The sequence below is a fragment of the Microcaecilia unicolor genome, chromosome 3 (genome assembly GCF_901765095.1).
Source record: "Microcaecilia unicolor chromosome 3, aMicUni1.1, whole genome shotgun sequence".
NCBI classification, from domain to species: domain Eukaryota; kingdom Metazoa; phylum Chordata; class Amphibia; order Gymnophiona; family Siphonopidae; genus Microcaecilia; species Microcaecilia unicolor.
The window spans coordinates 111,181,105-111,195,940 of NC_044033.1; the positions used below are offsets into that span (position 1 = coordinate 111,181,105).

At 42.8% G+C, this 14,836-nt stretch overlaps 1 protein-coding gene across 1 annotated transcript in view; it reads right to left on the minus strand.

The window, feature by feature from the left end:
- The window catches only part of ABHD12 (abhydrolase domain containing 12), a 324,548-nt gene that overhangs the window by 308,747 nt on the left and 965 nt on the right, over nucleotides 1-14,836 (minus strand).

Consider the following 14,836-nt stretch of genomic DNA (forward strand, 5'->3'; position numbering starts at 1 on the left):
TCCACCACTACAATAACCCTCAGGCTATTGTCATGTATATATTTAGGTACAGGAGATATTTCTATGTTCCAAGAGGATTCACATATTTGTACTGTAATTAAAAAATTAAACTGGGAATTTAACCTGGGTCCTATTCACTGTACTGACCTCTAGACTACTCCAGCCACTTGCTTGCTGCTTTCTTTGACCATATCTGGAGCAGTCATACAGCCTGGTACCAATCTGTCACATCTTTGAGGGATGGGAGGGGGGGGGGGGTCATGCCTTAATCCCGCCAGTGGTCAGTTAGTCAGTCAGAGCACCTGTCTGTAACTCAGTGGTGACTGAAACTGGTCTTGATTAAAAAAAGAAAAAATAAAATACTTTTTTTTTGCCCTGGACCTTTTTTCCTGTTCCATTAATCATTGGGGAAAAGAAATCCAGATTTTAAGCCTGCCCAAATCACGCCTCTGACATTCTCCCTTGCAATTTAGACAAACTGTGGAGTAAAAACATCCCAATTCTGAGTTTCAAAAATCACAACTAAGAGATGTTTTTGCAAGAAAAAACATCTGCTGCATTTGAGACGTTTTTCTCTTTTGAAAAAGACTGAAACAGTGTCCCACTGGTTGTTTTCCTTCTACCAGGTCTCTAAAATACAGTATCATTTATATTTTGTGGCTAGATGCCGTAAAGTTCACTGGGGATTACAGTTAAAATGTAGCTAGTCAAGTACTAGAAATTAGAGCTCACAGAAGTTTCTGTGCTTAACAGCTGGTAAAGTTGAAACCACAAGCTAATCTAAATTTTTACAATTAAAACAAAATCTTTGGAATAAGAATATTTTCCATTTTTTCCAAAAGCATATATAATCCCTTGTCATATGTACTTCATCTGGAAGAATGAATTCCAAATTTTTGCTATCTGGTAAGGGAAAGATTGTTTAAAAATATTTCCATATCTCGCTCCCTTTGGATCTGGAAAATGAAATTTTAGCGAAACACATTGAACTCGATTTTAGCGAAGTACATAGAACTCTTATTTTGACCTAGTTATGGTGGTAACAGAAGAGTCAGAAAATGTGGTGCCTGTCCATTTAAAAATCATTGTACACAACTACTTCCTTAACTGGGAGCCAATGTAATTGGTATAACAATGGTGTGGCACTTTTGTATCTTGTTACTGAATGAAGTAATCGTGCAGCAGTATTTGGTAATATTTGAAGTTTTTTGATCAGAGAATCAGTCAGTATAAATGGCCTATTATATCTACCACTTCATTCAGTGTTAACTCTCCCAGGGCCGGCCTTAGCAAGTGCAGGGCCCTATGCAGACCAATTTGGTGGGGCCCCATCCTAGCCCCGCCCCATCCTAGCTCCACCCCATTGATAAGATTATTCCATTTTAGAACATTTTTTTATTTATGAAATTTCAAATAAAGACAAATGAAGCTAAACTTGTACAAAAAAACTGATTGAAATAATAAGCACAATGCTATCATGAAACCTCCCCTCCCCAGAAATTATTCAGTTCAGTCCACTACAATTAGTAGTTCCAATTCTCATAACAAAGGAGAATAAAGGAAAAATATTAAGAAAAGATTCAGTACTTTCAAATTCCCCTATTACTCTGTAACCCATATCTACTATAATAAAACGCACCCTCAACGTTCTGAGGACACTGACGTCACTGCAGGCACTCACACACCGGTTTGTAAGTTCATGGTGGTGAAGCCACAACACTCACCATGTCTTCATGCCCCGCCCTCGCGTCACATGTGATGACATCGAGGGCGGAACACGTACACAACAAGGCAAATGAACACACGGGGAGCAGTAGGGAAACACGCGGAGCATGTTTCCCTACTCCTCCTCTTCCAACAAATTGCAGCCGCCGAGGATGTGCCTTGCGAGACTTCAACTCTCGGCGGCCATTTTGAAACGCCGAGAGCCAGACTCCCACACGATGCAGCACGGCAGCTAGTAGCACCGCTACGGGCAGGAAACAGGGGGCTCTTTCTTTCCTGCCCCGACCGAACAGGTACCTCTAGACCACCAGGGAGACTAGCTAAGGGGAGGGGAAGGGAGTCCCGTGCCCGCTAGCGCCTGTTTCATCAGAGGCAGAAACGGGCCTTTTTACTAGCATGCAATAAAATAAAAATGAAATGAAAAGATATACAATAAAATAAAGTGATGTGTAAAATATAAAAACATATAGACCACCAAGGTATTAAAAATTGTTTTAAAATATATACCACAACTCTCTGACTCAAGAAGACTCCAACTCTGTCTGTCATCCATAATTGTCTGACAACACACAGAAAAAAATAAGTAAAAATAAAATAGTCACAATTAATACCTTATACACCAATATACCAGCCATATGGAAAATGCAGACCGTCAACAATATGAAGCTAGCAAGGGATCATAATATCACAATTCTCATGTAGAGCCACAAAACACCCTTTTAGAGGTAGTGTGTCATGATTTAGGCTCTACACCCTTTCTGATGTTTGATGCCACCTTAGTAAGGCCAACACACAATCTCTCCACTGCAAAACACTATACACAAACTTGTGCAAAAACACACTCATAACCTTAACAAACCATAAACAGCACTAATTCCAAGGACAGGACGAGCTACAACCTTATGCGTGGCGTGGAAAGGCAACTGTAATTACACCGGGCTCTAAAACACCAGTGCACAACCTAGTGAAAAAAACAAACAAAAAGGGCTGCAAACTATACGCTAGCAGAATACTGCACCTTCCTTGATCACACCTGAAAAACACATGAAGGCAAAATACTGAACTGGAAAGTTACCTCAAGAAGTCAGACTCAGCATGCAGCAATACTACAAAAATTGAAACTTACATGAAAAATATCACAGATGCACATTTCCAAAAACTGACATATTCCAATTAATAAATCCTGAATAAAATAGTTTTTTCTACCTTTGTTGTCTGGTGACTTTGTTTTTCTGATCATGCTGGCTCAGTATCCGGCTGTGCTGCTATCTGTCCTCCTAATTCAGTTTCCAGGGCTTCCTTTCCATTTATTTCTTTACTTTCCGCCTTTCTTCTTCATTTTTTGCCCTACATCCGTAAGTAAAAGCTGGGTCCTCCGCAGACTTGACTGTCCAGTGGATCCAGCTTCTGCCTATTTTCTATGTCCATGTGCACTTTTTCTCCTCTCTTCTTTTTCCCTCACCTCATCTCCTTCCTCACTCTTCCCTCGCCTCCATCCATGTCCAGCATTTCTTCTCTCTCCTCTATCCACCCATGTCCTGCGATCCTCCTGTCCCCCCTGCCATCCACCCATGTCCAGCGACCCTCCTGTCCTCCCTGCCCTCCCCTGCCATCCACCTATGTCCAGAAACCCCCCTCCCCTGCCATCCACCCATGTCCAGCGACCCTCCTGTCCTCCCTGCCATCCACCCATGTCCAGAAACCCCCCTCCCCTGCCATCCACCCATGTCCAGTGACCCTCCTGTCCCCCCTGCCCTCCCCTGCCATCCACCTATGTCAAGTAACCCCCCGTCCTCTACCCATGTCCAGCGACTCTCCTCGTTCCCCTGCTCCCCCTCCCTCCAGCCACCTGAGCCCCCCCTCCCCTCCCCGCCAAACGACCCTCTTCTGCCACCCGACCCGGCCGGCACCTGACCCAGCATTTTTTAAAAAAAATCTACAAGCAGCGGTACCTCACGCGTCTGAGAGTAAAGGATGAAAAATCACATTGGCCAGCCTTCCCTCATGCCCTGCCCTTGCGGAAGTTACATCAGAGGGCGGGACATGAGAGAAGGCCGACAGACGGACAGAGCGATTTTTTTTCTTTTATTCTCAGATGCGAGGCACCGCCGCTTGTAGATTTTTTTTTAAATGCTGGGTCAGGTGCCAGCCGGGTTGGGTGGCAGAGAAGAGGGTCGTTTGGCGGGTCAGGGAGGGGGGGGGGGCTCAGACGGGAGGGGGGCTCAGGTGGCTGGAGGGAGGGGGAGCAGGGGAACGAGGAGAGTAGCATCGCTGGACATGGGTGGAGGGCAGGCGAGCAGCGGCGGAAATCGGGAGAGGCGAGGCAGAGTTTAGGCGCCGCACGGGGCCCTATGTGGCCGCCTCGGTCACCTCTGCCTAAGACCGGCCCTGAACTCTCCCATTGTAACATTCTCTTTCAAGACTGTAATTCTATTTACTGTGTAAGCCGCATTGAACCTGCTATGTGTGGGTAAGCGCAGGGTACAAATGTAATTAATAATAATAATAATATTTTTAGGCTTCTAGCATTTGTTTAAAATACATTTCATAACTATTTTTACTCATAAGTTGCTTAGTAGTTCACAGGGATAATTTTGTATTAACTGGGGACTATGGTTATGGCAAGAAGACATTTTAATGTATTTTTGGTTTATTTTTAAAATTGCACTTTGTGTTGTTGGCTTGTTAATGCACTTGTGTATGTTCTGATGTAAGCCACTGAGAATGGTAGAAGTGGCATATACATTATTATTTTTTAATTAAATAACTTTTAGTTAGACTTGTTCTACCTATGGCATAATTATTCCACAAATAAGTAGCAATGTTGCTTTTAAGCACTTTTCAGCTTCCCTATATCATGACATACTACGGCAGTTCCAACCAAGTAACTGAAGTGGGTTACTAGGTCATCTGTTCAGGAGGTGGCTGTGTACATACCTCAGTGTTCTAGAATTATTTGGATTTAAAGAGCACTTACATTTTTAAGTATTAGAAAAACATTCCATTGGCAGTCACATTGCGTTCAGTACTGGAAGTACTGTAACTGAATGCTATCAAGTAGAGGAAAATGTTTGTCTTCTGATTTTCAAAGAGTTGCTCATCTAGCAAAGAACCTGCCAGAATTTACACTAAAAACTGGGGGAAAGCCAACATCTTGATCTGAACCATGCGCTCTTGAATAACTATCTTTGAAGGATACTATCAAAACAGGGAAGTTGGGACATTGAGATAGAGGTTGCAACAAAGGCAAAAGCAAGCCAGGAACCTTAAAGGGAGAGCAGAGTAAAAACTGCACATTACTTAACTTGCCAATAAAGTAATCATATAGACAGACTTCTACTGCAACAATGCATCTTCAATAAATCACACAGAAGCACATAACAAATGCCTGTTAAAAAAAAAAATCATTAAAGATTCATTTGTTTAAACAAACTCAAAGCCCACAAATCAGGAGGCAGCAAGTTCCAAAAGCACCAGCCCAGGAACATAGATTAATCTGAAGGCATGAAAAGAACTATTTGCTGATCATAAAATTCTAAATGAAGATATACATGTAAATTTTGCAATAATGACTACAGGAGCACCATTATCTAACATTAAAGTACCTTATTTAAAAACAAAAACCCACTCCATTCTTCCAGTAACCAATGGAGATCAACTACAGAAAAAAATATGACCATATTTCGAACAACCTACTAATAAACAAGTAGCTGCTTTTTGTGCTGTTTGCAAAGCTTAAGATAGACTGCTGTATTTCTTTAAAATGTAGGCCAACAGTGCTCTGAACAACCAATCTAAAATTAACAGCAAATAGATAGTCCCAGAACTGCCTAATTAACCTTAAAGTTTCGACTGTAGAGTGATCTTTTCATCTATTGTTTAGTGCTGACGCTGAGGCTGTGTTGTGTTATTATGCCTGAAAGAATCTTGCCAGTGTGTTATCTAATCGTGGGCATGAGAGCAAGCTCCATTCGGTGCCGATTCCATGCTTGCACTGAATGTGGGATCAAGTTCTGCCCACCAGTCCCGATGTCAGACACCACAGGAATTTTACCACGGCGCCTAGAGGTGCTCCGCTGCTCGATACACTGCATAAGGCACGAACTGAAGGCGCAAACCTTAGGGGTATGTTTACTAAGGTGCGTTAGCGTTTTTAATGTGCCTGTAAATTTAAGGCGTGTTAAACACTAACGCGCCTATACATTTCTATGAGCGTGTTAGAGTTCAACACATGTAAACCATTTAAACCATTTATGTGCGTTAAAAACGCTAATGCGCCCACAGCACCGCTTAGTAAACATAGGCGTTAGTGAGCACCTTTGCATGGCACCTGGCTGGATTAGTCTATCGTCTGTTAGTTTTGCTTTTCTGACTTGAGGTATACGTTTTCATATGTTAAAGGGATGTATTGTATAACATACATTATGGCAAATAGGTTGTTTCAATTATGAGGTGGATTTTTTTTTTGTTCTTAGTGAAATTGGGTGGGTTGGTGGGGAATAATGCTAATACTTATCAACCTACTCCAGTTTTATGTTCTACAAATCAAAAATTTAGATGGAGGAATGGAGAGATTTCTGGCTCTTGGTTAATAGATTGAATTAAAATTGAAAGAATAATCAGAACAATCACAGGCAACAGATCAAGAAAACCAAGATCTGAGATACAAGAGAAATTGAAAGAATAATCAGAGCAATCATAGGCAACAGATCAAGAAAACCAAGACCTAAGATACAAGAGAAATTTATCTAATTTATCTCTAGTTCCTTGTCATTATGAGAATTAGCTTGGGTCTCCTTTGGTACCTCCTTGTATGCATGCTAAATGCCAGATCGGACCACACCTTTGGAATTTAGATTCTTCCATTATGACATACTCTTTACCTTCTTTGTTTACTTAAGAGCACCCCTAATGTTTATTCCCTATCTTTTCTCAAATAATGGAGTTCCTCCCTCCTTCTGTCACTTTTTGTTATGCACATTACATACACACTATTATGAAATTGTAAGTCGCTTAGATGGAACTTCCAACTGGCGGATTAGTATATCTTAATAAACTTGAAATAGCAGAATTAGAAAAGGCTCAAAGAAGAGCAACTAAAATGATAGAGAGGATGGAACTGCTTCCATATGAGGAAATGCTAAAGAGGTTAGGGCTCTTCAGCTTGGAAGAGATAGCTGAGAGGGAATATGATTGAGGTCTACAAAATTCTGAGTGGTGTAGAGCAGGTGGAGGTGAATCATTCAAAAAGTACAAAGACCAGTGGAACACTCAATGAAATTACACAGAAATACTTTTAAAACAAATAGGAGGAAATATTTTTTCACTCAAAGAATAGTTAAGCTCCGAACTCGTTGCCAGGGGATGTGGTAATGGCGGTTAGCATATCTGGGTTTAAAAAAAGGTTTGACAAGTTCCTGAAGGAAAAGTCTATAGTCTGTTTGCCCTGAGATTGGTAGCATGGAATGGTGCTACTAACTGCGTTTCTGCCAGGTACTTGTGACCTGCATTGGCCACTGTTGGAAGCAGGATACTGGGCTAGATGGACAACTGACCCAGTATGGCTATTCTTATGTTCTTTCTTCTCTTAACTGTCTTTTGCCAGTCTCCTTGTCCATTTGGCACTTCTCTTCTCTCCATGTCTACCATCCATCTCCTCTCTACATCCCTATGTATCTGTCCCAGCATCACCCCTGTGTCTTTGACCCTATCTTCCCGCCATGTTGAGCGCCTGTCTTCGCATTCCTATTCTTGACCTGTCCAACATAACTTTATGTTTCTATGCCCCCATGTGCAGAATCTCTTCCTCTCTTTTCCTTCCATCCTGTCTCCCTCTCCCTCCCCCAAGACCAGTCTCTCTCTCTCTCCCCCTCCCAGGGGGACCAGCAAATGTTTTTCTTTCATTCCTTGCTCCTGTTATGTCTCCCCTTTGCAAGTCCAGCACTTCTCCCTCTTCCTTCTTGTGCTAGTATCTTTTCCTCCCCCCCAACCTGACATCTCTTCCTTCTCCCCCCCCCCCAATCCTGGCAGCTCTCTTGGTACCTCTTCCTCTCCCCCACAATCTTTGTTTCCTTCCCATTCTCCTACCTCAACTCTCTCACTTTTCTTCCCCTACTCCCACAACCAGGCTTCTCTCATGGTTTATAAATCAGTTCTTGCAGTGGGATTTGCTTACAAGGCACAAAATAATGGAACTCCTTGCTGAAGTCAATTAGGGGTCAGTGTGATTACTTGAGAAAATGCAAAAAAACAAAAACAAAAGAACTTTCCTCTTTGGAAACTTTCTAGGTGCAGATACCGATCTCCCTGTTTAGTCAATTTTGGTTACTCTTTTACTCTACTGAATCTTTGTTTTCATTGTTATGTATTGTTCTTCCTTTCTCTTTTTATTGCAATGTATTATGTATTCTATATGATGTAGTTTCACTGTATTGTTAGTGCCAGTGCCGGTGGTTGGGAGGCAGGGCTGGTGGTTGGGAGGTGAGGATAGTGCTGGGCAGACTTATACGGTCTGTGCCAGAGCCAGTGGTTGGGAGGCGGGGGGTAGTGCTGGGCAGACTTATACGGTCTGTGCCCTGAGGAGCACAGGTACAAATCAAAGTAGGGTATACACAAAAAGCAGCAAATATGAGTTATCTTGTTGGGCAGACTGGATGGACCGTGCAGGTCTTTTTCTGCCGTCATCTACTATGTTATGTTACATTGAACTCAGGTTGCTGGGATAATAATGACTTGTTGAATAACCTTTTTCAAATGAGGTCTCAAAGACAGGTGTTTTACTTAATTCTTCTCTAAATGTTATTTCCCTTGAAATAGTGACAATGACACCAACAATCACAAAATTAAAAGGAAAATTCAGCTATTGAAAAACCTAATAAGAACAAAACATGAGTTTTAGTCATTAGAAATTGCAGGGCTAAGCTTTAAAGTATGCCTGCTTTAGAAGGCTAAGAGGCCCTTTCACAAAGTGGCAGTCAAGCTACTGCACGGGTAGCATGCACAGAAATCAGCACTACTGCGGGGCATCCTGAGGCGTCCCATACTATTTGAGATCTACATGTGCTGTTTCCCATGCTAGAAAATAAAAGTTATTTTCTAGAACGGGGGTGGGGGGGGGGGTGGGGGGGGGGAAGGGGAGTAGGCATTCCTAGCGATAATCAGGCAGCGCGGGTACATTGCCGTGTGCTGCCTAATTACCACACGAGTAATGTAAGAGCCTTTACTGCCTCCTAAATAGGCAGCAGTAAGGGCTCTGGCAGTAATGGCCACATGCTAATTTGGAAATTAGTGCATGACCATTAATGGCAGAAATAAAAATTTGGCCATTTTAGATCCATGCTAAAAAGTGGCTGGTGCGTGCGGGAAACCCATGTGCTACAACTACTGCTGGCCACTTTTTAGCATAGGTTAGTAAAAGGACCCCTTACTTTTCAGTTAAGAATTAGGAACTAGACAAAACGGGTGAGACATGTTCTAACTGCTAAAATTTGGTCTCATGTGGATAATTATCTGAAATCTTATAATTTTAGGTAACTTGTTTAAGATTTATTATTTTGATTTGCAGGTGTTTTTTTTTTTTAATTCTGTGTTACAGTTGATTTTATTACTTGATAAATTGTCTTTTTCTAAAACCAATAAAATTCTTGGACACAAAAAAAAAAAAAAAAAAAAAAAAAGAATTAGGAACTAGGAAACTTCAGGACCATTTCAAAAGCAACCAATTAGTGGCCTGAAGCACAACAAAAAGGAAAGAAGGGAAAATAGAGAGCAAGACTGCAGATTTACCCCCCCCCCCCCCCCCCCCCCACACACACACACTGTTTACTAAGTTGTGCTAGCGGCTACCTCGTAGCAATGCCAACATAACCCATTCAAAGTGAGTGGGCTGTATCTGCATTAGCACACAGCAGTTGCTAGTGCAGCTTAGTAAATGAGGGGGGAGTTATTTTCTGCCCCTGTAATTAAATGAAAAACATTTTTTTAATATGGAAAAACTTCAGATGCTATTCCCTTGTGTAAATAATGCTCGTCTTACCACTACACTTTTTTAATTTTCCAGCAAATTATCAAGCGGCAACTGCGATTTTACAGATCCCTGAATGCTGCTGGCCTATAGCTTAATGCTAGCAAAGGCCGACTCTAGAGCTCAGTTGCTGCTCCATGTCAGGCTGAGTGCTGCACTGGTAGTGTTTCACATCTCTGGGGCCAAAGTGCTAGGTGCTGCCTGACAGCACAGTCTGATGTTAACAATCCAATATGGTAGAATTTGCAAGAATGCTTTAAATCAACCAGAAATTAAAAACATATTTCTAGACATAAATTAAACTCTTTAAAAAGGACCAACCAATAGTTCAATTACAGAATTTTGCATTCATTTCCCTAGCTTAGTTGCCATCTGCTCTTTGGGTCCGAGCAGCATTCACAGACCCCAGATGGGAAGAAGTCTGTTACTGCACAATGGTGACAACCTAGTGGCTAGATTGTACCTGAATGTAACTCACCTTGATCTACTACTGAAACGTCTGAGCTAAACACAAATACATACATCTACAGAGTCCCTGGTCAAATACTGTTGCTGTAGTGGCTGAGTTAGATGGAGAAAAGAGTTTTTTTAGGATATTTGTCAACTCAATTTAACAGATTTAGAGACCCCATGTGACCACAAGGGCTCGCCAATGTAGCAGTTTCCCTGCCGTTTATAATTTATTTTTGAGATGTGACCAAGAACCACTAACTTGTTCAATCACAAAAAACAGGTTAATTTCCAAGGTTTAGGGCACAAGATGACCAAGTAACTGCCATGGCCTTAAACCAGCATTATCTCTCCACGTGGTTATGAAGGCTCCCAGTGCTATATACACCAATTAAACATTCTTTTTAAAAAGTTATTTTGGCACAATTTGCACCATGTTGAATTTCAGTAAACTAGCACCATTCTGTGCATCATCATGTCCTGCCTCCACCTGCTGGCAGAGGACATAAACCACAAGTCTCTGGATTGACCTGTGGGACACGGACACCGAACACAGGGCCGGTCTTAGCAAGTGCGGGGCCTTGTGCAAACCAAGTTGGCGGGACCCCATCCTAGCCCTGCCCCAGCCCCGCCCCCACCCTAGCTCCACCCCATTGATACGATTATTCAATTTTTAGACATTTTATTTATGAAATTTCAAATAAAGACAAATGAAGCTAAACTTGTACAGAAAAACTGATTGAAATAATGAGCACAATGCTATCATGAACCCCCCCTCCCCAGAAATTATTCAGTTCAAGTCCACTACAATTAGTAGTTCCAATTCTCATAAAGGAAAATAGAGGAAAAATATTAAGAAAAGATCCAGTACTTTCAAATTCCCCTATTATTTTGTAACCCATCAAACCAGAGAGGCAACACAGAGATCCCCAACCCCAAGTAGCCAAAAAAGATATAAGTGCATAGGTTCCCATTAAAGACAAAACCACAACACATTTACAGTACCAAATGTTTCCATAAATCAGCTATATTAGAGATAGACTTTTAATTAAAAATTTAGATATTAGATATGTATCATATGACAAAGAATAAAGTGTTTGCTCAAAGCATGTACTAACCACAATCGCTCAACTGCAAAACACTATGCACAAATTTGTGCAAAAACACACTCAGAACCTTACTGTACCATAAATATTACATGGGGCAGACCCTAATACATCAATATACCACCCATATGGAAAATGCAGACCATCAACAATATGAAGCAAGGGATCATAATATCACAATTCTCATGTAGAGCCACAAAACACCCTTTTAGGGTGGATAGTGTTCACAATGAGTTCCTTTTATTAACGACCATATGTAGATCCTTCAAGAGGTAGTGTGTCATGATTTAGGCTCTACACCCTTTCTGATGTTTTGGTGCCACCTCAGTAAGGCCAACACACAATCTTCTCCACTGCAAAACACTATACACAAACTTGTTCAAAAACACACTCATAACCTTAACAAACCATAACAGCACTAATTCCAAGGACAGGACGAGCTACAACCTTATGCATGGAAAGGCAGCACTGTAATTACACCAGGCTCTAAAACACCAGTACACAACCTAGTGAAAAAAAAAACAAAAAGGGCTGCAAATACTACACACTAGCAGAATACTGCACCTTGATCACACATGAAAAACACATGACACAACAGATAAGAAGGCAAAATATTGAACTGTGGAAAGTTACCTCAAGAAGTCAGACTCAGCATGCAGCAATACTTAGAAAATTGAAACTTACATGCAAAATATCACAGATGCACATTTCCAAAAGCTGACATATTCCAATTAATAAATTCTGAATAAAATACTTTTTTCTACCTTTGTTGTCTGATCATTTAGTTTTTCTATTCGCTTTGGTCCCAGTGTCTTCTGTTTTATGCAGTGTCTTCTTTCCATTTGATATTTTTTTTCTCTCAACACGTCCCCATCCTCCTGTGTCCTTTTGTAGCCCTGTCCCTATCCTTTCTCTAGTTTCAGCATCTGCATTCAAAGTGCTCCGATCCAGCCCTTAAATTCAGCAATTTCCCCTCCATCCATATCCAGCATTTCTCCTCACTCCCCTCCATCCATGTGCATCTACTTTCCTCCCCTCCCTTACATTCATGTCCAGCATTTCTCCTCTCTCCCTTCCCCTCCATCCATGTGCATCTCCTTCGTCTTTCCTTCCCTCCATTCCTGCCTAACATTTCTCCTCTCTTCCCTGCCCTCCACTCCATCTATGTCCAGATTTCTCCTCTCTTCCCTCCCCTCCATCCATGTGCATCTCTTTCCAGTCTTCTCTCCCCTCCATCCACCCATGTCCAGCAACCCTCCTCCCCTCCATCTACCCATGTCCAGCAACCCTCCCCTCCACCCATGTCCAGCAGCCCTCCTCTCCCCCCTGCCCGCCCCACCATCCATCCCCAGCGACTCTCTTCTCCCCTGCCCCCCGCCCTCTAGCCATCCATACCCAGCTCTTGGGCAGCTTTCTCACCCTCCTCCTCCAGGTCCTGTCTCTTCCACCCGCTCTCGCCCATCCGCGTGGTCGCTCGTTTTTATGTTTAAATCTTTTTATTGACTAAAAGATCAAAATACATAAAACAGATAACTTCAACATGAACACTGTTCAAGTACAAGAAAACGTCCAGAATGCCCACCATCAACAATGGATTTTCTTTTACCCCCAACCACCGGCCAAATTCCCCCAGTTATGTTGCAATGCTTTGTATTGGACAATAACAGACAAAACACCAAACTTCCCTCACCAGTAGATCATTCCTAATACATGTGATTACTGTGCTCACCCCTTGCCTCCTCATCCCCCTCCCCCATACCTCCCACCCGCCCTCACTTCACCTTCCCCTTACCAGTTCCTATAGATTCACCAGTGGTGCCTCCCCAAACCTACACAGATCCAACCCCTCCCCTCCTTTACATGTCCACTCTAGGAAATGATGCATTCAGTTGGTACTTAATTATTTAGGATTCTCTTTCTTGCTGTGGGCTGTAACGTGCCCAAGAATCTCCCCCATGTCTGCCTCCATCGCCTTCCCCCCACGGAATTAATGTCTCTGAACTCACACCTCTCCAGCTTCATCAACTCAATCATAAATGATCTCCACTGACTTACAGAAGGACCCCCTATCCCTCCGAGTCCGACACCGATTCACATAGCCTGCCTTCTGCCAGGGTCGGAGCCTCTCCCTCAGACGCGCCCCGCCTCCTCTAATGCAACTTCCTGTCCTGCGCAGAGGTGGGATGCGTCTGAGGAGAGGCCCCGCCCTGACGAAGGCAGAAGGCTGGCTATGTGAATCGCCGGTGTCGGACTCGATGGGAGAACGCCACCCTCAGGGCTTTAAAAACGAGCGACCATGCGAATGAGTGCGAGCGGGGGAAGGTGCAAGACTCGCGCAGGAGGGGAGGAGGCAGAGAAAGGTATTGCAGGAATTGAGGCAGACTCGAGGCGCGCCACGTGGGGCCCCCTTAAGCGCGAGGCCCTGTGCGGCCGCCTCGGCCTAAGACCGGCCCTGAACGAACATATAGAATTTCCTTTAGCCACACGTGCAACTTTGTCAAAAATATCAGCAGAAACTACACATCTCTTTGGTAAGGTTCTGAACATGCTGACATCAAAGCCCTTCTCTGCACCTAAACTTTGGCAGAATAATCTTGAAACATGAGGAACCTACTACCTTGATGTGTGATTTTTTTCTACTCTCCAACAGGCCCACAACAGCCACTTATCAGCCCAGTTCAAGGTATGTGCTATTACTGGTTTGATCCTGTTCCTGCTCTCTCACCACGCTGATTTGATGTGCTTGTTCACACCAAATTGCTTCTCCATTGTTCCCAGGCCCAGTTTTTCTGGGCGCTATCTGTCAAAAAGCACATCCTAGCCCTTCACCAATTCTAGTAAGCCAAACAAATGTTTCTTCTTACAATTTTCTTGATCGTCCACTTTTTCTGCCAGCCTCATGTTCTCCTACTTCAATTTAATCTGTTGCATCATGCGCCCTGTCTCATCTTCTTGTGCCCACACTCCTCATTCTATCACATCCATTTTATAGCTTTGATATTAAAATGCACTTATTTTTTTCCATTTTATTATGTCCTAGCACTGAGTACACATTACAGGAGATCTCTTGCATTACCTCAAACTTGTCAGAAGCCATCAGTGCCTTCTCACCTCTGTTGCCAATGTTTGTGTCAATCACTTGAGCCTTGTCTTGCACATATCACTGGGGCTTGCAGGATACGTGCGTATACTTTTTCTTCACATTTCCACTTTCACAAACCATGCAGATATTTCTGGGCTATGTGCACACAGTTGTTGAAGCATAAAGCATGAGCAGGGATTTGTATGTGCTGGGGGAAGGGGGGTTGACAGGTGCTCCTCTACCCATGTCTTCTCAGCCCTCCAGCATCACTGAAATCCTACAAAAATATAATGTGCTATGAGCTTCACTACCTACACAGGTTAGTGAATCCCACAGTGAAACAGCTCACAAATCAGTCACTTGCCGCTGGCTAGTAAATAGGGGCCTCAGCGGGTAAGGTCTTTTGGGCAGGTAAACACAGAAATGGTAAGTAACTCACCTAGAATTCTA